General features: G+C 33.3%; 1 protein-coding gene across 3 annotated transcripts in view; it reads left to right on the top strand.

The window, feature by feature from the left end:
• LOC127702610 (uncharacterized) overlaps positions 1–27,915 on the top strand; it is a 214,008-nt gene that overhangs the window by 100,823 nt on the left and 85,270 nt on the right. The window contains exon 2 of one of the 3 annotated variants that reach the window (XM_052206887.1): positions 13,255–13,399. The exons of the other annotated variants lie outside the window; for them this stretch is intronic. The gene's annotated coding sequence lies outside the window, so the exon portion shown is untranslated. The remainder of the gene's footprint in view (positions 1–13,254; positions 13,400–27,915) is intronic. 3 annotated transcript variants of the gene reach the window in all.

The raw sequence follows: 27,915 nt of genomic DNA, 5'->3' as shown, positions 1-27,915 counted from the left end.
ATGTCTCTTCAGTGATGTTAGGGATCGAAACGGTATTTGGAAGGCCATAAAATTTACCTCAATTTAGGATAGACTCTTGAATTTTAAAGAGTCGAAATAGGATGAACGGATCATATAAACCCGAAGGAAAATATAATACAAGCCCAAACGAAAAATTATATAAAAGTCTAAATTGAAAACAACGTTCAAACCTATGATTGCGTTGGATAAAAACCGCAATTTTTATACGTGTGCATGTAAAACAAATTTCTTGGTAGAGGGGTCTAAATACAGCACAAACAACAATTTCCAAAAGACCAAAAAAGGTGAAAAAGTCTATTTTAACAAAACGCATTTGACTAACAGGTCGAACAACTGATGTTCTTAAACCCTGCTGACTGCCATTGGCGATTGCCAACTAAATTGATCACCAGATCTAACGAAGTGGATCTTTAATATTAATTTAATACCAAACAGAAAACAATAAACTTGTGGAAAAGATGGTATACCACAAACATGAGGTGCAAAAATTTGTACACCATATCCGGATTTCGACAATTAATGTCTCTTCAGAGATGTTAGGGATCGAAACGGTATTTGGAAGGCCATACAATTTACCTCAATTTAGGATAGACTCTTGAATTTTAAAGAGTCGAAATAGGATGAACGGATCATATAAACCCGAAGGAAAATATAATACAAGCCCAAACGAAAAATTATATAAAAGTCTAAATTGAAAACAACGTTCAAACCTATAATTGCGTTGGATAAAAACCGCAATTTTTATACGTGTGCATGTAAAACAAATTTCTTGGTAGAGGGGTCTAAATACAGCACAAACAACAATTTCCAAAAGACCAAAAAAGGTGAAAAAGTCTATTTTAACAAAACGCATTTGACTAACAGGTCGAACAACTGATGTTCTTAAACCCTGCTGACTGCCATTGGCGATTGCCAACTAAATTGATCACCAGATCTAACGAAGTGGATCTTTAATATTAATTTAATACCAAACAGAAAACAATAAACTTGTGGAAAAGATGGTATACCACAAACATGAGGTGCAAAATTTTGTACAACATATCCGGATTTCGACAATTAATGTCTCTTCAGTGATGTTAGGGATCGAAACGGTATTTGGAAGGCCATAAAATTTACCTCAATTTAGGATAGACTCTTGAATTTTAAAGAGTCGAAATAGGATGAACGGATCATATAAACCCGAAGGAAAATATAATACAAGCCCAAACGAAAAAATATATAAAAGTCTAAATTGAAAACAACGTTGAAACCTATGATTGCGTTGGATAAAAACCGCAATTTTTATACGTGTGCATGTAAAACAAATTTCTTGGTAGAGGGGTCTAAATACAGCACAAACAACAATTTCCAAAAGACCAAAAAAGGTGAAAAAGTCTATTTTAACAAAACGCATTTGACTAACAGGTCGAACAACTGATGTTCTTAAACCCTGCTGACTGCCATTGGCGATTGCCAACTAAATTGATCACCAGATCTAACGAAGTGGATCTTTAATATTAATTTAATACCAAACAGAAAACAATAAACTTGTGGAAAAGATGGTATACCACAAACATGAGGTGCAAAAATTTGTACACCATATCCGGATTTCGAAAATTTATGTCTCTTCAGTGATGTTAGGGATCGAAACGGCATTTGGAAGGCCATAAAATTTACCTCAATTTAGGATAGACTCTTGAATTTTAAAGAGTCGAAAAAGGATGAACGGATCATATAAACCCGAAGGAAAATATAATACAAGCCCAAACGAAAAAATATATAAAAGTTTAAATTGAAAACAACGTTCAAACCTATGATTGCGTTGGATAAAAACCGCAATTTTTATACGCGTGCATGCAAAACAAATTTCTTGGTAGAGGGGTCTAAATACAGCACAAACAACAATTTCCAAAAGATCAAAAAAGGTGAAAAAGTCTATTTTAACAAAACGCATTTGACTAACAGGTCGAACAACTGATGTTCTTAAACCCTGCTGACTGCCATCGGCGATTGCCAACTAAATTGCTCACCAGATCTAACAAAGTGGATCTTTAATATTAATTTAATACCAAACAGAAAACAATAAACTTGTGGAAAAGATGGTATACCACAAACATGAGGTGCAAAAATTTGTACACCATATACGGATTTCGACAATTAATGTCTCTTCAGTGATGTTAGGCATCGAAACGGTATTTGGAAGGCCATAAAATTTACCTCAATTTAGGATAGACTCTTGAATTTTAAAGAGTCGAAATAGGATGAACGAATCATATAAACCCGAAGGAAAATATAATACAAGCCCAAACGAAAAAATATATAAAAGTCTAAATTGAAAACAACGTTCAAACCTATGATTGCGTTGGATAAAAACCGCAATTTTTATACTCGTGCATGCAAAACAAATTTCTTGGTAGAGGGGTCTAAATACAGCACAAACAACAATTTCCAAAAGATCAAAAAAGGTGAAAAAGTCTATTTTAACAAAACGCATTTGACTAACAGGTCGAACAACTGATGTTCTTAAACCCTGCTGACTGCCATTGGCGATTGCCAACTAAATTGATCACCAGATCTAACAAAGTGGATCTTTAATATTAATTTAATACCAAACAGAAAACAATAAACTTGTGGAAAAGATGGTATACCACAAACATGAGGTGCAAACATTTGTACACCATATCCGGATTTCGACAATTAATGTCTCTTCAGTGATGTTAGGGATCGAAACGGTATTTGGAAGGCCATAAAATTTACCTCAATTTAGGATAGACTCTTGAATTTTAAAGAGTCGAAATAGGATGAACGGATCATATAAACCCGAAGGAAAATATAATACAAGCCAAAACGAAAAAATATATAAAAGTCTAAATTGAAAACAACGTTCAAACCTATGATTGCGTTGGATAAAAACCGCAATTTTTATACGTGTGCATGTAAAACAAATTTCTTGGTAGAGGGGTCTAAATACAGCACAAACAACAATTTCCAAAAGACCAAAAAAGGTGAAAAAGTCTATTTTAACAAAACGCATTTGACTAACAGGTCGAACAACTGATGTTCTTAAACCCTGCTGACTGCCATTGGCGATTGCCAACTAAATTGATTACCAGATCTAACGAAGTGGATCTTTAATATTAATTTAATACCAAACAGAAAACAATAAACTTGTGGAAAAGATGGTATACCACAAACATGAGGTGCAAAAATTTGTACACCATATCCGGATTTCGACAAATAATGTCTCTTCAGTGATGTTAGGGATCGAAACGGTATTTGGAAGGCCATAAAATTTACCTCAATTTAGGATAGACTCTTGAATTTTAAAGAGTCGAAATAGGATGAACGGATCATATAAACCCGAAGGAAAATATAATACAAGTCCAAACGAAAAAATATATAAAAGTCTAAATTGAAAACAACGTTGAAACCTATGATTGCGTTGGATAAAAACCGCAATTTTTATACGTGTGCATGTAAAACAAATTTCTTGGTAGAGGGGTCTAAATACAGCACAAACAACAATTTCCAAAAGACCAAAAAAGGTGAAAAAGTATATTTTAACAAAACGCATTTGACTAACAGGTCGAACAACTGATGTTCTTAAACCCTGCTGACTGCCATTGGCGATTGCCAACTAAATTGATCACCAGATCTAACGAAGTGGATCTTTAATATTAATTTAATACCAAACAGAAAAAAATAAACTTGTGGAAAAGATGGTATACCACAAACATGAGGTGCAAAAATTTGTACAACATATCCGGATTTCGACAATTAATGTCTCTTCAGTGATGTTAGGGATCGAAACGGTATTTGGAAGGCCATAAAATTTACCTCAATTTAGGATAGACTCTTGAATTTTAAAGAGTCGAAATAGGATGAACGGATCATATAAACCCGAAGGAAAATATAATACAAGCCCAAACGAAAAAAATATATACAAGTCTAAATTGAAAACAACGTTCAAACCTATGATTGCGTTGGATAAAAACCGCAATTTTTATATGTGTGCATGTAAAACAAATTTCTTGGTAGAGGGGTCTAAATACAGCACAAACAACAATTTCCAAAAGACCAAAAAAGGTGAAAAAGTCTATTTTAACAAAACGCATTTGACTAACAGGTCGAACAACTGATGTTCTTAAACCCTGCTGACTGCCATTGGCGATTGCCAACTAAATTGATCACCAGATCTAACGAAGTGGATCTTTAATATTAATTTAATACCAAACAGAAAACAATAAACTTGTAGAAAAGATGGTATACCACAAACATGAGGTGCAAAAATTTGTACACCATATCCGGATTTCGACAATTAATGTCTCTTCAGAGATGTTAGGGATCGAAACGGTATTTGGAAGGCCATAAAATTTACCTCAATTTAGGATAGACTCTTGAATTTTAAAGAGTCGAAATAGGATGAACGGATCATATAAACCCGAAGGAAAATATAATACAAGCCCAAACGAAAAAATATATAAAAGTCTAAATTGAAAACAACGTTCAAACCTATGATTGCGATGGATAAAAACCGCAATTTTTATACGTGTGCATGTAAAACAAATTTCTTGGTAGAGGGGTCTAAATACAGCACAAACAACAATTTCCAAAAGACCAAAAAAGGTGAAAAAGTCTATTTTAACAAAACGCATTTGACTAACAGGTCGAACAACTGACGTTCTTAAACCCTGCTGACTGCCATTGGCGATTGCCAACTAAATTGATCACCAGATCTAACGAAGTGGATCTTTAATATTAATTTAATACCAAACAGAAAACAATAAACTTGTGGAAAAGATGGTATACCACAAACATGAGGTGCAAAAATTTGTACACCATATCCGGATTTCGAAAATTTATGTCTCTTCAGTGATGTTAGGGATCGAAACGGCATTTGGAAGGCCATAAAATTTACCTCAATTTAGGATAGACTCTTGAATTTTAAAGAGTCGAAAAAGGATGAACGGATCATATAAACCCGAAGGAAAATATAATACAAGCCCAAACGAAAAAATATATAAAAGTTTAAATTGAAAACAACGTTCAAACCTATGATTGCGTTGGATAAAAACCGCAATTTTTATACGCGTGCATGCAAAACAAATTTCTTGGTAGAGGGGTCTAAATACAGCACAAACAACAATTTCCAAAAGATCAAAAAAGGTGAAAAAGTCTATTTTAACAAAACGCATTTGACTAACAGGTCGAACAACTGATGTTCTTAAACCCTGCTGACTGCCATCGGCGATTGCCAACTAAATTGCTCACCAGATCTAACAAAGTGGATCTTTAATATTAATTTAATACCAAACAGAAAACAATAAACTTGTGGAAAAGATGGTATACCACAAACATGAGGTGCAAAAATTTGTACACCATATACGGATTTCGACAATTAATGTCTCTTCAGTGATGTTAGGCATCGAAACGGTATTTGGAAGGCCATAAAATTTACCTCAATTTAGGATAGACTCTTGAATTTTAAAGAGTCGAAATAGGATGAACGAATCATATAAACCCGAAGGAAAATATAATACAAGCCCAAACGAAAAAATATATAAAAGTCTAAATTGAAAACAACGTTCAAACCTATGATTGCGTTGGATAAAAACCGCAATTTTTATACTCGTGCATGCAAAACAAATTTCTTGGTAGAGGGGTCTAAATACAGCACAAACAACAATTTCCAAAAGATCAAAAAAGGTGAAAAAGTCTATTTTAACAAAACGCATTTGACTAACAGGTCGAACAACTGATGTTCTTAAACCCTGCTGACTGCCATTGGCGATTGCCAACTAAATTGATCACCAGATCTAACAAAGTGGATCTTTAATATTAATTTAATACCAAACAGAAAACAATAAACTTGTGGAAAAGATGGTATACCACAAACATGAGGTGCAAACATTTGTACACCATATCCGGATTTCGACAATTAATGTCTCTTCAGTGATGTTAGGGATCGAAACGGTATTTGGAAGGCCATAAAATTTACCTCAATTTAGGATAGACTCTTGAATTTTAAAGAGTCGAAATAGGATGAACGGATCATATAAACCCGAAGGAAAATATAATACAAGCCAAAACGAAAAAATATATAAAAGTCTAAATTGAAAACAACGTTCAAACCTATGATTGCGTTGGATAAAAACCGCAATTTTTATACGTGTGCATGTAAAACAAATTTCTTGGTAGAGGGGTCTAAATACAGCACAAACAACAATTTCCAAAAGACCAAAAAAGGTGAAAAAGTCTATTTTAACAAAACGCATTTGACTAACAGGTCGAACAACTGATGTTCTTAAACCCTGCTGACTGCCATTGGCGATTGCCAACTAAATTGATTACCAGATCTAACGAAGTGGATCTTTAATATTAATTTAATACCAAACAGAAAACAATAAACTTGTGGAAAAGATGGTATACCACAAACATGAGGTGCAAAAATTTGTACACCATATCCGGATTTCGACAAATAATGTCTCTTCAGTGATGTTAGGGATCGAAACGGTATTTGGAAGGCCATAAAATTTACCTCAATTTAGGATAGACTCTTGAATTTTAAAGAGTCGAAATAGGATGAACGGATCATATAAACCCGAAGGAAAATATAATACAAGTCCAAACGAAAAAATATATAAAAGTCTAAATTGAAAACAACGTTGAAACCTATGATTGCGTTGGATAAAAACCGCAATTTTTATACGTGTGCATGTAAAACAAATTTCTTGGTAGAGGGGTCTAAATACAGCACAAACAACAATTTCCAAAAGACCAAAAAAGGTGAAAAAGTATATTTTAACAAAACGCATTTGACTAACAGGTCGAACAACTGATGTTCTTAAACCCTGCTGACTGCCATTGGCGATTGCCAACTAAATTGATCACCAGATCTAACGAAGTGGATCTTTAATATTAATTTAATACCAAACAGAAAAAAATAAACTTGTGGAAAAGATGGTATACCACAAACATGAGGTGCAAAAATTTGTACAACATATCCGGATTTCGACAATTAATGTCTCTTCAGTGATGTTAGGGATCGAAACGGTATTTGGAAGGCCATAAAATTTACCTCAATTTAGGATAGACTCTTGAATTTTAAAGAGTCGAAATAGGATGAACGGATCATATAAACCCGAAGGAAAATATAATACAAGCCCAAACGAAAAAAATATATACAAGTCTAAATTGAAAACAACGTTCAAACCTATGATTGCGTTGGATAAAAACCGCAATTTTTATATGTGTGCATGTAAAACAAATTTCTTGGTAGAGGGGTCTAAATACAGCACAAACAACAATTTCCAAAAGACCAAAAAAGGTGAAAAAGTCTATTTTAACAAAACGCATTTGACTAACAGGTCGAACAACTGATGTTCTTAAACCCTGCTGACTGCCATTGGCGATTGCCAACTAAATTGATCACCAGATCTAACGAAGTGGATCTTTAATATTAATTTAATACCAAACAGAAAACAATAAACTTGTAGAAAAGATGGTATACCACAAACATGAGGTGCAAAAATTTGTACACCATATCCGGATTTCGACAATTAATGTCTCTTCAGAGATGTTAGGGATCGAAACGGTATTTGGAAGGCCATAAAATTTACCTCAATTTAGGATAGACTCTTGAATTTTAAAGAGTCGAAATAGGATGAACGGATCATATAAACCCGAAGGAAAATATAATACAAGCCCAAACGAAAAAATATATAAAAGTCTAAATTGAAAACAACGTTCAAACCTATGATTGCGATGGATAAAAACCGCAATTTTTATACGTGTGCATGTAAAACAAATTTCTTGGTAGAGGGGTCTAAATACAGCACAAACAACAATTTCCAAAAGACCAAAAAAGGTGAAAAAGTCTATTTTAACAAAACGCATTTGACTAACAGGTCGAACAACTGACGTTCTTAAACCCTGCTGACTGCCATTGGCGATTGCCAACTAAATTGCTCACCAGATCTAACGAAGTGGATCTTTAATATTAATTTAATACCAAACAGAAAACAATAAACTTGTGGAAAAGATGGTATACCACAAACATGAGGTGCAAAAATTTGTACACCATATCCGGATTTCGACAATTAATTTCTCTTCAGTGATGTTAGTGATCGAAACGGTATTTGGAAGGCCATAAAATTTACCTCAATTTAGGATAGACTCTTGAATTTTAAAGAGTCGAAATAGGATGAACGGATCATATAAACCCGAAGGAAAATATAATACAAGCCCAAACGAAAAAATATATAAAAGTCTAAATTGAAAACAACGTTCAAACCTATAATTGCGTTGGATAAAAACCGCAATTTTTATACGTGTGCATGTAAAACAAATTTCTTGGTAGAGGGGTCTAAATACAGCACAAACAACAATTTCCAAAAGACCAAAAAAGGTGAAAAAGTCTATTTTAACAAAACGCATTTGACTAACAGGTCGAACAACTGATGTTCTTAAACCCTGCTGACTGCCATTGGCGATTGCCAACTAAATTGATCACCAGATCTAACGAAGTGGATCTTTAATATTAATTTAATACCAAACAGAAAACAATAAACTTGTGGAAAAGATGGTATACCACAAACATGAGGTGCAAAAATTTGTACACCATATCCGGATTTCGACAATTAATGTCTCTTCAGAGATGTTAGGGATCGAAACGGTATTTGGAAGGCCATAAAATTTACCTCAATTTAGGATAGACTCTTGAATTTTAAAGAGTCGAAATAGGATGAACGGATCATATAAACCCGAAGGAAAATATAATACAAGCCCAAACGAAAAAATATATAAAAGTCTAAATTGAAAACAACGTTCAAACCTATGATTGCGATGGATAAAAACCGCAATTTTTATACGTGTGCATGTAAAACAAATTTCTTGGTAGAGGGGTCTAAATACAGCACAAACAACAATTTCCAAAAGACCAAAAAAGGTGAAAAAGTCTATTTTAACAAAACGCATTTGACTAACAGGTCGAACAACTGACGTTCTTAAACCCTGCTGACTGCCATTGGCGATTGCCAACTAAATTGCTCACCAGATCTAACGAAGTGGATCTTTAATATTAATTTAATACCAAACAGAAAACAATAAACTTGTGGAAAAGATGGTATACCACAAACATGAGGTGCAAAATTTTGTACAACATATCCGGATTTCGACAATTAATGTCTCTTCAGTGATGTTAGGGATCGAAACGGTATTTGGAAGGCCATAAAATTTACCTCAATTTAGGATAGACTCTTGAATTTGAAAGAGTCGAAATAGGATGAACGGATCATATAAACCCGAAGGAAAATATAATACAAGTCCAAACGAAAAAATATATAAAAGTCTAAATTGAAAACAACGTTCAAACCTATGATTGCGTTGGATAAAAACCGCAATTTTTATACGTGTGCATGTAAAACAAATTTCTTGGTAGAGGGGTCTAAATACAGCACAAACAACAATTTCCAAAAGACCAAAAAAGGTGAAAAAGTCTATTTTAACAAAACGCATTTGACTAACAGGTCGAACAACTGATGTTCTTAAACCCTGCTGACTGCCATTGGCGATTGCCAACTAAATTGATCACCAGATCTAACGAAGTGGATCTTTAATATTAATTTAATACCAAACAGAAAACAATAAACTTGTGGAAAAGATGGTATACCACAAACATGAGGTGCAAAAATTTGTACACCATATCCGGATTTCGACAATTAATGTCTCTTCAGAGATGTTAGGGATCGAAACGGTATTTGGAAGGCCATAAAATTTACCTCAATTTAGGATAGACTCTTGAATTTTAAAGAGTCGAAATAGGATGAACGGATCATATAAACCCGAAGGAAAATATAATACAAGCCCAAACGAAAAAATATATAAAAGTCTAAATTGAAAACAACGTTCAAACCTATAATTGCGTTGGATAAAAACCGCAATTTTTATACGTGTGCATGTAAAACAAATTTCTTGGTAGAGGGGTCTAAATACAGCACAAACAACAATTTCCAAAAGACCAAAAAAGGTGAAAAAGTCTATTTTAACAAAACGCATTTGACTAACAGGTCGAACAACTGATGTTCTTAAACCCTGCTGACTGCCATTGGCGATTGCCAACTAAATTGATCACCAGATCTAACGAAGTGGATCTTTAATATTAATTTAATACCAAACAGAAAACAATAAACTTGTGGAAAAGATGGTATACCACAAACATGAGGTGCAAAATTTTGTACAACATATCCGGATTTCGACAATTAATGTCTCTTCAGTGATGTTAGGGATCGAAACGGTATTTGGAAGGCCATAAAATTTACCTCAATTTAGGATAGACTCTTGAATTTTAAAGAGTCGAAATAGGATGAACGGATCATATAAACCCGAAGGAAAATATAATACAAGCCCAAACGAAAAAATATATAAAAGTCTAAATTGAAAACAACGTTGAAACCTATGATTGCGTTGGATAAAAACCGCAATTTTTATACGTGTGCATGTAAAACAAATTTCTTGGTAGAGGGGTCTAAATACAGCACAAACAACAATTTCCAAAAGACCAAAAAAGGTGAAAAAGTCTATTTTAACAAAACGCATTTGACTAACAGGTCGAACAACTGATGTTCTTAAACCCTGCTGACTGCCATTGGCGATTGCCAACTAAATTGATCACCAGATCTAACGAAGTGGATCTTTAATATTAATTTAATACCAAACAGAAAACAATAAACTTGTGGAAAAGATGGTATACCACAAACATGAGGTGCAAAAATTTGTACACCATATCCGGATTTCGACTATTAATGTCTCTTCAGTGATGTTAGGGATCGAAACGGTATTTGGAAGGCCATAAATTTACCTCAATTTAGGATAGACTCTTGAATTTTAAAGAGTCGAAATAGGATGAACGGATCATATAAACCCGAAGGAAAACATAATACAAGCCCAAACGAAAAAATATATAAAAGTCTAAATTGAAAACAACGTTCAAACCTATGATTGCGTTGGATAAAAACCGCAATTTTTATACGTGTGCATGTAAAACAAATTTCTTGGTAGAGGGGTCTAAATACAGCACAAACAACAATTTTCCAAAAGACCAAAAAAGGTGAAAAAGTCTATTTTAACAAAACGCATTTGACTAACAGGTCGAACAACTGATGTTCTTAAACCCTGCTGACTGCCATTGGCGATTGCCAACTAAATTGATCACCAGATCTAACGAAGTGGATCTTTAATATTAATTTAATACCAAACAGAAAACAATAAACTTGTGGAAAAGATGGTATACCACAAACATGAGGTGCAAAAATTTGTACAATATATATATATAATATATATTTTTTTTCAATTTAGACTTGTATATATATATGTATATATATAGATAGAGGTCTGAATCAAAATTGAATTCTGTGGACGTCTACGCATGGTATCGGGTCCGTTCGCCCTGATTACATGTTCGTTCTGGGTCCGTTCGCCCATAGAGTCCGTTCGCCCTGGGATTGTTCTCCCTACTTTTATTTTAAAATATTAATAACAGAGACAAATAATACAACGTATTATAATTAATTTTAAGGGTTATAGAGTTTAATAAACTTATTCAGATATTTATATGGTATAACTCTTCGAAATTCATGAAAACACATGGAAATATTTAAAAGTTGATGGCTTGTTTTGGAGCATTAATTGTTAATAATAATAGTTCTCACTAATTGTTGTAATAATTGTCTTTGATGGATTAATAATAAAACAACATTTTGTTTTGATAAACTAGTCAGCTTTGAATGAGTTAAAACAATGGTGTACGAATTGTAAAACATGAAAAAGATAAGTTCATTTATTATTATACTGCATAAACTAACTAGAATTATGAATATGTAAACCATAAATATCAAAAAAGATAAATACATTATATTACAGTATTCTACAATGCAAATAAAAGGAAAATAGTTATTCAGCAATACAAATAATCGACGAATATTTTAACAAACTTTAACACGAGCACTTTGACATGCTCTGTTCAAATAATAAACATTATGCAACTAGACAACAATTGAAATTATAAAAATCAGGGCGAATGGACCCTGGGCAAACAGGTACTAGGGCGAGCGTGAATCAGGGCGAACGGACCCCTATTCTCTACGCATAGTAAAAGCCATGATAACTTAATTTTACAGATTTCACGATAAACTTTTAATTTACAGTACCAGAACACAATTTTACAAGCCTTGGCTGCTGGGCCTGTGGTTAAGAGAGAAGCTAGCTGCGGAACCGTGGCTCTTAGGTCCTTATGATAGTTTTTTACTATTTACGGACCATAGATATGCCTTTATAAGGAGCACGATCATGAATTACTCATGGTGTTAAGGAGTACTTTTAGCTCCCAGTTCTCCAGCCAGGTCGTTACTGATCTTAGTACCAGAAAGTTGACCTACCCAAAAACATAATACAATAAAATAAAACATACTAACGCACACACTCACCTGAAATCAGTGTATCTATGGCAAAAAAAGAGAAATCAGTTAGGACAAAATTGAAATCCAAACCGACACTGCAAAATGCCCATCTGTATCAATAGTAGAGGAAAGCTGAAAATCCTTTTGAAAAGGATCTCGGAAAGAATCTACCTATCCATTAGGAGAAGAGCATAACTTCTCAGACTTCAAAAGATAGGTCTGACAGTTTCCAAAAATTGGAAACTACTCATAGACCCCACATGACGACAGCACATGTCTCAAACAAACCTGAAAATATCTGCAGAGGTTTGCCTCAACAACAAAATAATAACTGAAAAAAATAAATAAGCAATGCAGCAATGTAAGGATGATGAAATGCATCCAAAAAAAATAATTATGACGATGTTGAATGATTCTATCTGCAAAAAAATCAACTCAGACAAGCACCAGTGCAGGCCAAATCATGTCATGATGTTTTAGCAAAATAAATTTTGATTTGCCTCTGAAACTGTTTACGCAGGAGATGTTCCGATTAATTTGGGAATATTTAATAAACATAATCAGGAATAACATATAACAAGAAATGTAAGTTGATAATATACATGTACATGTAAGGTGCTTGCAGAATTTCGCAATTAAACTGATACCCTTTTGGCTTTTGAGTTGTTACCCATCATGTATCAGCCATATTTTATATAATTTTTACATATACATTAAAGATACTGTCAGGACTGTACATGTGTTTGCTACTTTCCTAAGAAACTAATTCAGTACACTACATATTTATGTGTATTTAAAGATTCTTCGCAACTTAACAAGATTGGAAGGCAGCGATTCTCTACCTGATGCAGATTTAAAGAAAGTTACCAGATCAGTAAAATAATTTAAAGAAAAATTACCACACCATAAGGAAACATCAGATGAACCAGAGCTAAACAGATATGGTAAGTTGATTTTTTATGACTTGTCAGGCTGTGAAAGTTTTTGTACAATTTAGATTAGGTGGTAAATACTGCTGTTGATATAAATGTGTTCACCTGTAATTACATTCCCTAACAAAGCTGGTCAATTGATTTTAACTTTTCACTCTATGCATACAGGTACATTGTACATGTATGCAATTAAGTTCAACATCATTTGTATATTATTTAAGGGAGTGTCAAAAGATGGAAGTGATGTTGAGTTCATACTTTCCAGGTGTATTCATAATAACCTCACCTTTCCTAAAAGAAAATGTTCTCATTCCACCCTTATCTTTTTCAAGGATCTTGTCCTTCCGGATAATAACTTGTGTGTAAGTGTATGGATCATTCTAAAATTGTACCACAAGGTTCCATATCACAAAGGGAAGGCTGGGATTGAATTTGGGGGTAATTTTCCTAAACGTTCAGGAATTAGGGGCAACAAAGGGGCCAAAAACATTTCAGGAATAAAGATATATATTTATGTAATCTATACTAAAAGTATACTTATTTCTTTAAAGGTGCATCTAATCTTTAAAAAATGAAGATAAATGAAGTATTTCGACTAAATTAAGACAATGAATTTCTAAATCTGTAATACTTTTCAAATCAGGGTTTTTCCTATTTCTCGAGAAATGAGACAATTGATTATCTGAAATTGAGATAATTAATTATCTGAACATAAATTAGGATTATCTGAAAATCGTTCAGAAAAACCTAGATTTTCTTAATTTATTTTTAGATAAACCGGGATTTTCTTCAGATAATGATTTTTCAATTTTTTCTTATATAAACTAGGATTTTCTCGAATTTGAATTAAGTTGAGAAAATCTTAGTTGATCTGAGATAAACCGGAATTATCTGAGATAATCTAAGATTAAGTAATAAAAATGGTTTAGGCGTGCCATCGGCCTTTTAGGCCAGGTGAGCTAAAAATGACGATAGCACAATAACACAATGGCGGGATGTATAAGTACCGAGCCACGCTAAAAGGATATTACCAAAAATGGACTAAGCAGAAGGGGTTAATAATTTACAAAGACAAATAAAAGAACACTATAACACTTAATTAAGATGATAAACAACGTCATTGCCTAGAATGTATACGTCAAGACCATCATGTATTATTTGTGAAGTTGATACGGAATATTTCTCAACAAGGTCTTGGTATCTTCCGATGAACTTTTTTTAGAAAAAGGACGAGACGTTCTTTGACATAACCCTGGTTCATCAACTTTCTGCTCAGACACTGGTGATGTTGTATAAAGTCTGAGTAGCGGCTGCAAGCTCTTGAATACCGAATGAGTTGGGAATGCCAATCAGGCACAGCTTTTTTGTCTTAAGTTCAAATAAAATGGCAATCATTGCATGTCAAACAACACCAAATGTTGATTGTACTGAAAAAATGAACATACCTTTAATTGCATATAAGAGAGAACTGGTTCCCGGAATTTCGGATGTACCAAAACAGGTACTCTAGATCAGACAAACAGTCAAAATGTACCCTCCTTTTTAAATTTCATGCAATTTTGTTTTTATTATTCAAAATTATAAGTCAAAAAGTATTCTACAATGATCAACAGTCATTCAGCTTTCATTTGATACCCAAATTGCCAAAATATTCTAAATATTTTGAAAGTTACACCCATGTGTAAAACTATTTTGTGTTAAATATGTACTACTTTCTGGTATGTGCTTTCTGACCGGGCCCGAATTGCTGGTGTTACACCTTAATGGATAGAACATCATCATTATATCTGAATGTGAAATTAAATGATCTGCCTTCATTGATCTTCTTGTTTTTGACAATTGTCTGAAGGAATTCCGACTCATATGAGGTCGGCAAGGAGAGGCGCACAGTTCGTTCACATCGGAATGCCGACAATTTATTGAAAAAGTCTACCTACAAATTCAGCAAATATGTCGTCAATAAAGAAACTCCAGCATACTGATCACTTGTTCCTCTGTGAAGCATGTTTTAATTTTTTGTTCACTATTAACAAAATATGCCGTATGGTATCCCAAAGTAGTAAATTTATAGCCTATGCTACCATTTTTATATTGAAAAGCATTGTGGATTATTTCTTAAAGACGATTTTTCAATTTCACATGGGGAATGGTGGTGTACAGGGTTGAAAAATCAAATGTTTTGATGGAATTAATTTCAGAGAAAGATCAAGATTCAAAATTATCCAGAAGTTCTTTAGAGGTTTCAAGAATCCACATATAGTTAATGCCACTACGCGAGTAAACAGTTTCATAGTATTTCTGTAGACCCTCTCTCACTGACGACAGACACTACTGGAACAATGCCCCGTAGATTGGCCGTGAAAATGTCCGTAAAAATGCTGGTGATTTTTACAGTGTTTGTCACGGTTAATTTACGGTGGGCCGTGAAACTTATCCGTGACAATGCCGTGGAATGACTGTCGTGAAAAGGCCGTGAAGAGGTGCCACATGAAAACTTGGGTGAAAAGACCGTAGAAACCCTGTGAAAAAAAAATGTACACCGTGAAAAAGTCGTGATAATGCATTATGTGCCCATTGTGAAAAGACCGTGAAATGTAGATATAGTACAGTATATGCCTTTATTTGTCGTGAAAAGGCCGTGAAAAGGTGCCAGCTGAAAACTTGGGTAAAGAGACCGTAGAAACCCTGTGAAAAACAAAAATGTACACCGTGAAAAAGTCGTGATAAATTATGTGCCCATTGTGAAAAGACCGTGAAAAGTACATGTACTACTGTGATAAACAGCCATTCACTGATTGTGAAAACTCCTGTTAAATGTATTTTTCAGGCCATAATTTAACAAAAAATTTAAATGCTGTTTCAATCAAGTGAAGTGAAATGCCTGAAAACCTAGTGTAAACATCTACAGACAACTTATTTAAGTACAATGAAAGTGAGACTATGAAAAACCATATTAAAATGCTGTATTTTTTTTAGTCATAATTGTGACAAAAAGAATAAAAATATTAATTTTAATAGAACTGTAGTAATTATGTAAAGAAAACATAAAAGCACACAAATGTCAATGTGATTTAGTAGCTAAAGTCAGCTGTAACATGTATTGTAGAAATTTGTACATCTCTTGGGTCTGATTTTACCACTTCAGCAATATTTGTCTAATGTAATCCTTCACTTCACTGCCCTTTTGAATAACTATTCCAGAAAAAACATTTATAGAAGTTCCTGTAAATTCCCAGGAAATACTTTTAACTGAAAAGCTCTTCTTTCCAACTGGATTCCTGAACTATTTTATATAAAGACTGCTATATCCTTTTGCTCTTCATTCCTAGAATTAATAAAGAAACATTACAATATTATACATGTATATAAAAAAAACTATTTATATATTCAAATTAATTTTTTGCATTTATGTACATACATGTACTTAAAACAGCTACAATACATGCAATACAGGACTTCACGGTTAATGACCCCATATTGAATAGGGGCAGATTTTCATACTGGAGGTGAAAATGGTATGAAAAATACTAAAAAACATCATTGAAACAGAACAGCCACTTGGAAACATGCATAGGTTTTCCCATATTTTCATACCATTTTCCAGAAAATCTGCCCCCTATCCAATATGGCATCATTAGTTAACGAAGTTCTGTATTGTCAACTTATATTATTTTTTTTAGATTTTATTAAAGACTAAAGACACTTTTAAGACAGACTATTAAATTTAAATGTTTCTTTGAAGTAATAATATGTATGGCTTAAGCCAAACTAGACTAAGTGGCCGTAATGAGTCACAGCTATTTATTTTACAGGGGGCCAGGGGCGTAGCAACTTTTACTGCAGGCACATTCGCCATACCAATTATTTTTTAAACACCTCATTGCCATACAAATTATTCTTATGATATGGCACAAACCCTTCTAGAAAGGACATTTTGCCGTACAAATATTAAATACTTTCCCTGCTACACCTCTGATTAATCCCTTTTGAACTCTGTGTCCCGATGGCCAAGTCAGAAAATACTTAAATAGCTCCTGACACATTCAAAGGGGGTTACGCCTCTGATTATCAGAGTGAACTCCATTTCAGAGATACTTATTGCTATTATAATCATTTCCAATTATCTAGTTCTATGTCTACGTAGTGTACTGTACATAAATGTCTTTTTTTTTATGTGGCCAGTGTGGGGAAAAAGGACCCCCCCTTTTTTTCCCAAATACATAAACAAAACAAAACCGTAATCGTATTTAAAGGATCCGGTAAGTCTTAGAAAACATTAACCGAAATGATTAAAGGAATCAAGTGCAACAGACTCAAATATAAGTGACAAATCGCCCCACTGGCAAATCGCCCCACTTTGTTAAAAATAACCCCACTTTTGTTTACCAACTCGCCCCACTTATGAAAAAGATAAAATCCCATTGAAAATAGGTTGGATATATTGCTCCATTTATGAAAAGGGAAAAACATCCCTCCATAGGCGGATCCAGGGGGGGGGGGGGGGCCTGGGGGGGGGGGGGGGGGGGGGGGCGGACCCCCCATTTTGTGGAAAAAATGTGGTTGATTATATAGGGAATCACTGAAGCATGACTGGAGCGGGCCCCCCTTAGGTAAGTCAGCGGGCCCCCCTTAGGTAAGTCAGCGGGCCCCCCTTAGGTAAGTCAGCGGGCCCCCCTTATCAAAAGTTCTGGATCCGCCACTGGATCCCTCTGATATAAGGTCTGCCAACTCGCCCCACTGGTGAAAAATAGATAAATCCTGATGAATTTAGTAATGCCAACTCGCCCCACTTATGAAAAAAGACACTTATGAAAAAAGATGCAATCCCGTTGTATATCTATGTTCCTGCCCCACTTATAAATAAAATCAATACCTATTAAAACCTTAGATACACATGTTTTTCCCGTTTGAATGGTTTTACACTAGTCATTTTTGGGGCCCTTTATAGCTTAGTGTTCGATGTGAGCCAAGCTAGGCTCCGTGTTGAAGACAGTACTTTGACCTATACATAATGGTTTTTCTTTTACAAATTGTGACTTGGATGGAGAGTTGTCTCATTGGCACTCATACCACATCTTATATCTATTTTGTAGTTCTTTTCTTTTTGTTGAAATAAAGCATAAAGAAGTAAGTATCAGTATTTTCTGTGACGTGAATGCCAACTAGCCCAACCAGTGGAAAATAGAAAAATCCTGATGAATTGAGTAATGCCAACTCGACCCACTTATGTAAAATAGAAAATACCTGATGAATCAAGTTGAGTCATGCCAACTCAATGTCAATAATAATGATTTAGTAAATTTTCGTTTTTTTGTATTCTGTGTATAAGATTTTTTTAGTTAAGTGGGGCGAGTTAGCAGACCAGAAATTATATATTCATCTAGGTTTACATTATTTCATTAAGTGGGGCGAGTTGGCAGGAGAAAAATTAACGGGATTTAAACCTTTTCACAAGTGGGGCGATTTTTTTAAAAGTGGGGCGAGTTGGTAAACCAGTTTGGGGCGATTTTTTAAAAGTGGGGCGAGTTGGTGAAAAAGTGGGGCGATTTGCCAGTGGGGCGATTTGTCCTGCTTCCATATATCACATTAAACTGGACCCCTGTTGTGTTCACTTATCGCTACACTGACAACAGGACTGAGGTACGGCCTAAATCCCGTGGTCAGAATTCTGACCACGGGATTTAATAATCCGACGAGACTAGTGCATCATGTGCTATGTTTATTATGTATTATACTGATAGGAAATCAAACGAAAAATTAGCACATTTATAACCCTACTGAGTTCTTAAGGGAATGAAAGATACTGGCTCATTTTGTCAAGAACATGATAACACGCTCGTTGGTCATTTATCTGCACTACCATCATGGGGTTAATTAACAGATACTTGTTTATTTTGCGGCATCGTAGTATTAACAATTGAGGTCAATTTCCTATCACTATAATTGGTCTATTTTATTAGCGAATCGTTGAATTTGTAAGACTCGTCCAATTAATGCCAATGTGACAATAGCTCCAACCCGTTCCTTCGGTGCGAAGCTATAGATGGAACGGCGGACCAGTTTAATATCACATGCATGTTTGCGCGGGTTCTGCAAATTCAGTGAAAATCAGTTTAATGGAAATGCTCACAAACGTCATCAACATTTTAGTGATTTGATGCATAAAAGAATAAAATATTAATAACTTAACTTACCTCAAACTTGCTGTCACTCGTCTTGCATTTATAAAGTAAATATTAATCGACCTTCGGCGTCTTTCAGGGAAAACAGTACTATTACATTTTCCCAGCATTAGGTTGGCCATAGATAAAGTACTGGACCCACATCAAAAGCAGATGATATTTGCCGAAATTTTATCACCCTCTTATTATATACATGTCACGCTTGGTGTTAATTAGCCTTCATTGGCAATTGCCGTCGATCGATATCTAATAAATTGTGAATCGGGAGACTTTTAAACACACGAATGTGCTACGTAATGACTTTTAATCATAATAAAAAAACGACTTTTTTTTTAACTCTGCCAGGTCCAAAGCTCGGATAAACTAGGAGGGAAGTCATGAGAAGTAAATATTGTAAAAGCGCAAATGTCCTATATAAAAAGCGCAAATGTCCATTTAAAAAAGCACAAACGTCCTATGTAAAAGCGCAAACGTCCCGCGCCGGAAGGGATATATAGCTGTATTTATAGTACGAATCACACCTCTAACACAATTGTAAGAAGGAAGAGGAAAAAACCATGAATGACACAGGACAAAACTCCTATATTTTCATTTTATCATAGCCATTATAACGCTTAATCTATATATTGTTTACTTAAAAAATGAAATCGACAATCAGATTATACCACTATCTATTTAATAGGAAAACAAGCACAAAAATGGTAAACGGAAAGGTATATAGAAGAAACAAATTCAGAGACATGATTGTGCTATTTCCCAATTATTTAATGTATTCAGTGTGTCCAGTACATACGATTTCTTCACAAAACGGCGTTTAATAAGTTTATAATGTATTCCTTTTTTTCTCTTTATTTTCTAAAACTTCGTGTTACGACAGAAAGTTTCAACACTTGTAAAAATCTTTTTTCTTTTCTAAAAAATAATAATTTCTTCTTTCTGGCATAAAATATGATTACACTATTTAGAATCTCGAAAGAAATGTCTTTAACTCGCCATAGAAAAATTCGACCAGGTTCGACCTCTTAACCACGTATACCATCAATCATACAGGTCTTATTTTCCGAGTGCAACCGATGCAAGTGCTATGACAATTTAATTTCACATGCCTGTTAAGTCCATTTTCCATGATTTCTCTATTTTATTATTTCAACAACAGCATAACCTTTTCATTTGTTGACCGATTTTCTCCAAATAAATTACAATCCGAACAACTTTTACAACCAGACGCTTTATATTGCTTCCGCGTCACGGCATATTATTACTTGAGACAGGTAACGCATATTAATTATCGGTTGATAAGACGAGTGCCCGATAATTTAAATATAATTATGATAAGTAATTAGTCTATTGTGAGGATGTCGGCAAATATCATCTACATCATAGGCCACTACGCGCAGTGCCCTGCTTTTGATATTTCAAAGGAAACTACATGGGGCTCAGTGTGACAAATTCTGAGTACTTTATCTATGGGTTGGCCTTTTGTGTCAACTTAGGAGCGCTGTGATTGGATGTAAGGGTACAATATATTTTTTTATTCATCTATAAATAACTGCAGTGTGTATATTTACAATATAAATTTTGAAACCCATTGAAATATTTTCTAGAGAACTATTCGAAAAGACTTCCAAAATTTCACAAATTTGGTGTAAAATGACGGTGGGCATGGATAACATAAACAAGCTCCGTTGGAAGTTGGTCATGATACTATATGGCTTCAATTTTTAAAACAGAATAATAAAGTACTAACACCACACATAACTGTTTTATCCAGGTTTTTATTATAAAAAGTGGTAAATTTAGAAAATGTTAGTATTGTCGCCTATGACAGAATAAATAGTACCGTTTTCCCTATACTGAAGATAGCAAGAGAAATCAAAATCAATCAAACTTCAGTTAGATTATACTATTTTGAAGCTTTTGATGAGTACATTTGATTTTTATCACAAAGAAAAGAAACTTTTCACTTAGACCAATACTGTGTTGAGAAAAGTGCTGAGTCATCATAATAAGTCAAATTGATGGGTACTGATATAAAACTTTATTCTAGGATTTCAATATTAACTATATTATATTAAATGCACCAAACTAAAGTTCTTTTGTATTTGTTTTCACCTTTCGCAATGATTAATTCAATTGGAAACACCAGAATTCAAGTCACGACAAATATTTTTAACTGACATATATGCCTTTTTTGCTGTGTAACTCCCTAAATGTATAACTTGGGTATTTCCCAAGACATAATCTATTAAAATGGGAAATTGTCTGGTTAAGTTTCTACTGCTTATGGAGTAAGGCAATATTTGGTCATACTAGAAGCATTTTCAGTGTTAAAATTGTCCATCTAAGAAAAAAGAGGCCCACTTGAGGCTAAATTTAGATAGAATTTATACTCTCCTGTGTAAAGAATTGTTCACACTCTTGGCAATTCATGCAGCAAACATTTCAATAATGCTTCATTTTGTAGTTTCTATCTTTTATTATATCAAGCATATATAATTTTTCATTTTCTTCTGTTTGAAAGGACTTTTGTTGGAAATTAATACTCCCAAGGGACATAATTCAGCCTATTCATAGATTAATACAGGCAACAAAGGCAGCTTTACAGCTGAGTATTTTGCATATTTAATGTTTTAAGTGTCTAATATCTTTGTTTTTATCATCTCAAGACAGAATAAGGGATTTTATAACAATCTCTGAAATTTTGAACCACAATATGGTATATACTAAAGCATGGAATGGAGATTTGTATGAAAAATCTTGAATTTGTGCTTATGTTGTAAATTTTGGATAAAAATAAATACAAATTGAATGGAACTGTCATTTTTATCTGTTTAAATGGAACTGTTTGTTATTCTTTTAAATAAGATGAGATATGATTGGATACAGGTTGTTTATTAAGCCTTATCTGAAAGAAGTACAGAAAGAGGTAACCCAGCATGTAGGGGTGGGGACATAAAATGATCCATGTTTCTATAAGTAATGGGGGCATACAAGTTTTTATTATAGCCAAGGTTTTCAAAATAACCCAGTATTGCATTAATGGTGTTATAAGAATTCTTTATATCTTTATGTCACAGTATAGGGAAAACAGTACTATTACATTTTCCCAGCATTAGGTTGGCCTTTTGTGTACCCAAGGCAGGTGAAGGAAGTCAACTTAGGAGCGCTGTGATTGGATGTAAGGGTACAATATATTTTTTTATTTATCTATAAATAACTGCAGTGTGTATATTTACAATATAAATTTTGAAACCCATTGAAATATTTTCTAGAGAACTATTCGAAAAGACTTCCAAAATTTCACAAATTTGGTGTAAAATGACGGTGGGCATGGATAACATAAACAAGCTCCGTTGGAAGTTGGTCATGATACTATATGGCTTCAATTTTTAAAACAGAATAATAAAGTACTAACACCACACATAACTGTTTTAGACAGGTTTTTATTATAAAAAGTGGTAAATTTAGAAAATGTTAGTATTGTCACCTATGACAGAATAAATAGTACCGTTTTCCCTATACTGAAGATAGCAAGAGAAATTAAAATCAATCAAACTTCAGTTAGATTATACTATTTTGAAGCTTTTGATGAGTACATTTGATTTTTATCTCAAAGAAAAGAAACTTTTCACTTAGACCAATACTGTGTTGAGAAAAGTGCTGAGTCATCATAATAAGTCAAATTGATGGGTACTGATATAAAACTTTATTCTAGGATTTCAATATTAACTATATTATATTAAATGCACCAAACTAAAGTTCTTTTGTATTTGTTTTCACCTTTCGCAATGATTAATTCAATTGGAAACACCAGAATTCAAGTCACGACAAATATTTTTAACTGACATATATGCCTTTTTTGCTGTGTAACTCCCTAAATGTATAACTTGGGTATTTCCCAAGACATAATCTATTAAAATGGGAAATTGTCTGGTTAAGTTTCTACTGCTTATGGAGTAAGGCAATATTTGGTCATACTAGAAGCATTTTCAGTGTTAAAATTGTCCATCTAAGAAAAAAGACTTGAGGCTAAATTTAGATAGAATTTATACTCTCCTGTGTAAAGAATTGTTCACACTCTTGGCAATTCGTGCAGCAAACATTTCAATAATGCTTCATTTTGTAGTTTCTATCTTTTATTATATCAAGCATATATAATTTTTCATTTTCTTCTGTTTGAAAGGACTTTTGTTGGAAATTAATACTCCCAAGGGACATAATTCAGCCTATTCATAGATTAATACAGGCAACAAAGGCAGCTTTACAGCTGAGTATTTTGCATATTTAATGTTTTAAGTGTCTAAAATCTTTGTTTTTATCATCTCAAGACAGAATAAGGGATTTTATAACAATCTCTGAAATTTTGAACCACAATATGGTATATACTAAAGCATGGAATGGAGATTTGTATGAAAAATTTTGAATTTGTGCTTATGTTGTAAATTTTGGATAAAAATAAATACAAATTGAATGGAACTGTCATTTTTATCTGTTTAAATGGAACTGTTTGTTATTCTTTTAAATAAGATGAGATATGATTGGATACAGGTTGTTTATTAAGCCTTATCTGAAAGAAGTACAGAAAGAGGTAACCCAGCATGTAGGGGTGGGGACATAAAATGATCCATGTTTCTATAAGTAATGGGGGCATACAAGTTTTTATTATAGCCAAGGTTTTCAAAATAACCCAGTATTGCATTAATGGTGTTATAAGAATTCTTTATATCTTTATGTCACAGTATAGGGAAAACAGTACTATTACATTTTCCCAGCATTAGGTTGGCCTTTTGTGTACCCAAGGCAGGTGAAGGAAGTCAACTTAGGAGCGCTGTGATTGGATGGAAGGGTACAATATATTTTTTTATTTATCTATAAATAACTGCAGTGTGTATATTTACAATATAAATTTTGAAACCCATTGAAATATTTTCTAGAGAACTATTCGAAAAGACTTCCAAAATTTCACAAATTTGGTGTAAAATGACGGTGGGCATGGATAACATAAACAAGCTCCGTTGGAAGTTGGTCATGATACTATATGGCTTCAATTTTTAAAACAGAATAATAAAGTACTAACACCACACATAACTGTTTTAGACAGGTTTTTATTATAAAAAGTGGTAAATTTAGAAAATGTTAGTATTGTCACCTATGACAGAATAAATAGTACCGTTTTCCCTATACTGAAGATAGCAAGAGAAATCAAAATCAATCAAACTTCAGTTAGATTATACTATTTTGAAGCTTTTGATGAGTACATTTGATTTTTATCTCAAAGAAAAGAAACTTTTCACTTAGACCAATACTGTGTTGAGAAAAGTGCTGAGTCATCATAATAAGTCAAATTGATGGGTACTGATATAAAACTTTATTCTAGGATTTCAATATTAACTATATTATATTAAATGCACCAAACTAAAGTTCTTTTGTATTTGTTTTCACCTTTCGCAATGATTAATTCAATTGGAAACACCAGAATTCAAGTCACGACAAATATTTTTAACTGACATATATGCCTTTTTTGCTGTGTAACTCCCTAAATGTATAACTTGGGTATTTCCCAAGACATAATCTATTAAAATGGGAAATTGTCTGGTTAAGTTTCTACTGCTTATGGAGTAAGGCAATATTTGGTCATACTAGAAGCATTTTCAGTGTTAAAATTGTCCATCTAAGAAAAAAGACTTGAGGCTAAATTTAGATAGAATTTATACTCTCCTGTGTAAAGAATTGTTCACACTCTTGGCAATTCGTGCAGCAAACATTTCAATAATGCTTCATTTTGTAGTTTCTATCTTTTATTATATCAAGCATATATAATTTTTCATTTTCTTCTGTTTGAAAGGACTTTTGTTGGAAATTAATACTCCCAAGGGACATAATTCAGCCTATTCATAGATTAATACAGGCAACAAAGGCAGCTTTACAGCTGAGTATTTTGCATATTTAATGTTTTAAGTGTCTAAAATCTTTGTTTTTATCATCTCAAGACAGAATAAGGGATTTTATAACAATCTCTGAAATTTTGAACCACAATATGGTATATACTAAAGCATGGAATGGAGATTTGTATGAAAAATTTTGAATTTGTGCTTATGTTGTAAATTTTGGATAAAAATAAATACAAATTGAATGGAACTGTCATTTTTATCTGTTTAAATGGAACTGTTTGTTATTCTTTTAAATAAGATGAGATATGATTGGATACAGGTTGTTTATTAAGCCTTATCTGAAAGAAGTACAGAAAGAGGTAACCCAGCATGTAGGGGTGGGGACATAAAATGATCCATGTTTCTATAAGTAATGGGGGCATACAAGTTTTTATTATAGCCAAGGTTTTCAAAATAACCCAGTATTGCATTAATGGTGTTATAAGAATTCTTTATATCTTTATGTCACAGTATAGGGAAAACAGTACTATTACATTTTCCCAGCATTAGGTTGGCCTTTTGTGTACCCAAGGCAGGTGAAGGAAGTCAACTTAGGAGCGCTGTGATTGGATGGAAGGGTACAATATATTTTTTTATTTATCTATAAATAACTGCAGTGTGTATATTTACAATATAAATTTTGAAACCCATTGAAATATTTTCTAGAGAACTATTCGAAAAGACTTCCAAAATTTCACAAATTTGGTGTAAAATGACGGTGGGCATGGATAACATAAACAAGCTCCGTTGGAAGTTGGTCATGATACTATATGGCTTCAATTTTTAAAACAGAATAATAAAGTACTAACACCACACATAACTGTTTTAGACAGGTTTTTATTATAAAAAGTGGTAAATTTAGAAAATGTTAGTATTGTCACCTATGACAGAATAAATAGTACCGTTTTCCCTATACTGAAGATAGCAAGAGAAATCAAAATCAATCAAACTTCAGTTAGATTATACTATTTTGAAGCTTTTGATGAGTACATTTGATTTTTATCACAAAGAAAAGAAACTTTTCACTTAGACCAATACTGTGTTGAGAAAAGTGCTGAGTCATCATAATAAGTCAAATTGATGGGTACTGATATAAAACTTTATTCTAGGATTTCAATATTAACTATATTATATTAAATGCACCAAACTAAAGTTCTTTTGTATTTGTTTTCACCTTTCGCAATGATTAATTCAATTGGAAACACCAGAATTCAAGTCACGACAAATATTTTTAACTGACATATATGCCTTTTTTGCTGTGTAACTCCCTAAATGTATAACTTGGGTATTTCCCAAGACATAATCTATTAAAATGGGAAATTGTCTGGTTAAGTTTCTACTGCTTATGGAGTAAGGCAATATTTGGTCATACTAGAAGCATTTTCAGTGTTAAAATTGTCCATCTAAGAAAAAAGAGGCCCACTTGAGGCTAAATTTAGATAGAATTTATACTCTCCTGTGTAAAGAATTGTTCACACTCTTGGCAATTCGTGCAGCAAACATTTCAATAATGCTTCATTTTGTAGTTTCTATCTTTTATTATATCAAGCATATATAATTTTTCATTTTCTTCTGTTTGAAAGGACTTTTGTTGGAAATTAATACTCCCAAGGGACATAATTCAGCCTATTCATAGATTAATACAGGCAACAAAGGCAGCTTTACAGCTGAGTATTTTGCATATTTAATGTTTTAAGTGTCTAATATCTTTGTTTTTATCATCTCAAGACAGAATAAGGGATTTTATAACAATCTCTGAAATTTTGAACCACAATATGGTATATACTAAAGCATGGAATGGAGATTTGTATGAAAAATCTTGAATTTGTGCTTATGTTGTAAATTTTGGATGAAAATGAATACAAATTGAATGGAACTGTCATTTTTATCTGTTTAAATGGAACTGTTTGTTATTCTTTTAAATAAGATGAGATATGATTGGATACAGGTTGTTTATTAAGCCTTATCTGAAAGAAGTACAGAAAGAGGTAACCCAGCATGTAGGGGTGGGGACATAAAATGATCCATGTTTCTATAAGTAATGGGGGCATACAAGTTTTTATTATAGCCAAGGTTTTCAAAATAACCCAGTATTGCATTAATGGTGTTATAAGAATTCTTTATATCTTTATGTCACAGTATGGGGAAAACAGTACTTTTACATTTTCCCAGCATTAGGTTGGCCTTTTGTGTACCCAAGGCAGGTGAAGGAAGTCAACTTAGGAGCGCTGTGATTGGATGTAAGGGTACAATATATTTTTTTATTTATCTATAAATAACTGCAGTGTGTATATTTACAATATAAATTTTGAAACCCATTGAAATATTTTCTAGAGAACTATTCGAAAAGACTTCCAAAATTTCACAAATTTGGTGTAAAATGACGGTGGGCATGGATAAGGAAGCAGGACAAATC

The sequence above is a fragment of the Mytilus californianus genome, unplaced genomic scaffold, assembly GCF_021869535.1.
Source record: "Mytilus californianus isolate M0D057914Y unplaced genomic scaffold, xbMytCali1.0.p SCAF_5, whole genome shotgun sequence".
Lineage (NCBI taxonomy): Eukaryota > Metazoa > Mollusca > Bivalvia > Mytilida > Mytilidae > Mytilus > Mytilus californianus.
This window is presented reverse-complemented; position numbering and strand designations above follow the sequence as displayed.